The sequence below is a fragment of the Kogia breviceps genome, chromosome 18 (assembly GCF_026419965.1).
Source record: "Kogia breviceps isolate mKogBre1 chromosome 18, mKogBre1 haplotype 1, whole genome shotgun sequence".
In the NCBI taxonomy this organism is placed as follows: domain Eukaryota; kingdom Metazoa; phylum Chordata; class Mammalia; order Artiodactyla; family Physeteridae; genus Kogia; species Kogia breviceps.
In genome coordinates this window covers 56,606,684-56,610,594 of record NC_081327.1, presented here as the reverse complement: position 1 = coordinate 56,610,594, position 3,911 = coordinate 56,606,684, and positions in this window count along the sequence as shown.

Here is a 3,911-nt window from a genome sequence, read left to right as displayed (position 1 = left end):
CCCGACCTGCATCAAGAGCAGAGGAGGGTTAGCATCTCCTGCTGTACAAGTTACCACAAACTTAGTGGCTTAAAATAACACCCACTTATCACCTGACAGTTCCGTGGGCCAGAAATCTGAACAGGCTCTACCGGGTTCTCTGTTTAGGTCTCACAGCCGAAAAGCCCTGTGTCCCCCAGCTGGGCTCCCATCTGCGGGAGAATCTGCTTCCCCGAGGCTGTGGGTCTGGGGTCCCGTGTCCTTGCTGGCTGTGGGCTGGGGCCGTGCTCTGCCCTGGAGGCCACCCACATTCTTTCCCACGTGGCTCCAGCTGTCTTCAGAGGAGAAACAATGTCTCGCGGCCTCCTGATCCTTCTAACATCTCTGTCAGCCCCCTCGGCCTCCAGCCAGAGAAGACGCTCTGCTTTTACAAGATTCACCTGACTGAGTCAGGGCCTCCCGGATAATCTGCGTATTTTAAGATCACCTGACCTGGGACTTTAATCTGTAAAATCACTTCACAGCAGCACCTGGGTTAGTGTTTGGATAGCAAGGCACTGGGGCCGGGGTGGAGGCTGGGGACATCCTTAGAATTCTACCTACCCTGGGGGGGTCTTCAGGGGAGAATTAGCTGCAAAGACAGCCCTCCCCTGGATCTCGGGGTGGAGACACCACCCCTCTCCTTCTCTGGTACAAAATGGGCCGACTTTTGGCACAGAGGGATTTTTAATATGAATTCACCCCTTACATTGAAGGAAAAAGCGTTAACAGAGGCCTGGCCTCCAGGGGGAAACCCAAATATTTATATCGAACAAGACTGTCTTATAAGGCTGCGGGGCAGGCCAACTATTCGTTCACACTTAGGAGAGTTGGCCTCTGATTTCTTTTTCCGTTTCTCAGAACATTTAATTTATTTATTTAAAAAATTTTTATAATTAATTTATTTTTATTATTTATTTATTTTTGGCTGTGTTGGGTCATCGTTGCTGCGCGCGGGCTTTCTCTAGTTGCGGCGAGTGGGGGCTTCTCTTCCTTGTGGTGCACTGGCTTCTCTTGTTGCAAAGCACAGGCTCTAGGCACGTGGGCTTAAGTAGTTGTGGCACCATGGGCTCAGTAGTTGCGGCTTGTGGGCTTAGTTGCTCTGTGGCATGTGGGATCTTCCTGGACCAGGGCTTGAACCTGTGTCCCCTGCAGTGGCAGGCAGATTCTTAACCACTGCGCCACCAGGGAAGCCCCTTTCTCAGAACATTTTAAAGTGACCACCTGTCAGAGCTTTTCAAAACTGATTCTCAGAGTAAAGTCTGATGAGTTTCCCAATTCAGCAGACTCTTTGTCACTCCTGAATGACTTCAACAGCAGCATAAGGCATCCATGGAGAGCCCCCAGGCTCTCAGCACACAGGATGCAGGGGCTCCAGATAGTTCTGCTTTTCCCTCTCCGTCCCCCCTGGAATTCATGTCTACCTCGAACCTATGAAGGAGACCTTATTTGGAAATAGGGTCTTTGGAGATGTAATCAAGTTAAATGGGGTCATCCTGGATAAGGGTGGTCCCTGAATCCAATTGGTGTCCTCATGAAAAGAGGGAAGTCTGGACACAGACACACAGGGAAGAAGCCACGTGAAGACAGAGGCAGAGATTGGAGTGATGTGGCCATGAGGCAAAGAAAGCCAGGGTTTGCTGTGAATCACAGAAGCTGGGAGAGCGGCCTGGACCAGGTTCTCCCTCAGAGACATCAGAAGGAACCAACCCTGCTGACACCTTGATTTCAAATTTCTGGCCTCCAGAACTGTGAGAGAATAAATTTCTGTTGTTTTAAGCCACCGAGTTTGTGATCATTTGTTTCTGGCAGCCCTAGGAAACTAATATGCCCACTGTGTGGTTGTGTTTTTTAAATGTAATCTCTGGTTGGCCGTAGACCTCACCACTCCCTATTTTATTCTACCATCTAGCTTTGCTCATTCGCTTACTGCCTGGCTCTAGCAAGCATTTTAATTTGCAACCCCAGGTTTAATGAATACATCTAATAGAACTGGGTTTCAAAAGCAAATACCTCATCTTTTACATAAGAGTAAACTCCAAACAGATCAGGGATCTAAATATGACAAAATGAAACCGTATACATAGTAGAAGAAAACATGGGTCAATTTCTTTATAACCTGGGTGTAAGGAAAGGTTTTCTAACCACAATTCCAAATCCCCATGCAATAAGAGATGAAAAAATTTAACTACATAAAAATAAAAGAAATCTTTTCAAGGTGAAAACACCATAAACAAAGTCAAAGGCAGTTGACAAATTGAGAGAGAGTATTTACAACATAAATCACAGATAAAGGGCTAAATATCCCTAATAGACTAAAAAAAAAATCTTAAAAATGGACAGAAACAAAGACCCAAAACTTGATAGAAAAATAGGCAAAAAACCTGAACAGGCAATTCATTCACAAAAAGACACAGAATGGCATCCACACCTGGTTCTCCGACCCTGCCAGATTCTCACTTCTGTTATATTTTAATAAATCTATTTCTGCTCAAACTAGACATGGCAAATTCTGTGTTTGCAATTTATTTGGTGAACACAGGCTATTTCCAGATCTCAATGCACCTAGAAGCATAAAGACTTTTCAGCCTACAGTACATCCAAACATTATTTACACAAGACTCTGGAGACAGTTTTAAAAGAGTTCACGGATGTATTTTCAAGCAATCACAGTTTTCTTTCCATAGGAGGACTGCATTCCAGGGTGACCACTTTGAAGGAGGGAGAGTTACTGTGTTGGGTGAGCTCTTGGTGTGATTGTTTGAAAAGAGACTTTCTGTATTTTTAGAGTTACACCTTGTCACCCAAACAACATGTTCTCTCCCTTTGGAACGTGGTCTTCACCCACACTTGGGTCTGGATGTGTCTTGTGTCTTGAGACTTCAAACCAAGAACTGAAGACCTGGTTGGGGAGGCACTGGGAACCACCCAGTGCCTCTGTCTCTGCCCCTGCCAGACACTTCTCAGAAACCCACGCAGGATCTAGAGGAGGCGGGTCAGGCTTCAGCCTAGTGCAAAGTCCAGGACAAGCAGAACTGCCTTTTAAAACTCAGCAGATCACAGAAACAACCTGAATGCCTGACAATAGGGGATTAGTTGAATAAATCATGATACATTCAAACAAGATTCTGGGCCGCCCTTGAAAACCACAACTTGGAAGACATTCCACCACCTGGATAGACATCTGGGGTACACTGTCAAGTGGAAAAAACAGACGGCAAAATGGGGAGCACAACCTGAATTTCGAGAAATATACCATCTTTGTAAAAATAGATGTGCATGTGTATATATGAATACAAAAGTATCTAGAAAAATATATTTTAAAATGTTAATGTTGCTTATGATTGAGAAGTGACATTATTTGACTTTTAAGTTGTTTTTCAGTGAGATATAATCTCTTTACAAGGAGCATGTATTATCTCACAGACAAAATAAGTGTTATATATATATATATATATATAATCCCCAATTTATTTGCTTTAAAATACTGCAGAAAGAAAATATATGTATTTCTCCCACTCCAGAGAGAAATAGATGAAATACAAGTGGTAAAATGTGATCTCTGTTGGACCTGGGCCATAGGGATATGGGGAGCGACTACGCTATTCTCTCCACTTTTGGGTATGTTTGAAAACTTCCATTGTAAAAAGGGAAACAAAAGAAACCCCAAACACTCAAAACCAAGAGCAGCAGTAAACAGTTAGCTGTCAGAGGATAGCATTCTTTTGGCGTAAGAAACATAGAAATGTGAATAACAAGCAAATATACAACAGAAATAAGGCTGCAGAACTTAATGATGAGAATTCACTGTCCATTGGCTGTGTGGCCTCTTTAAGCCTCAGTCTCCCCACCTGTAAAATAGGGAGATCCAGGACTTCCCTGGTGGTCCAGTG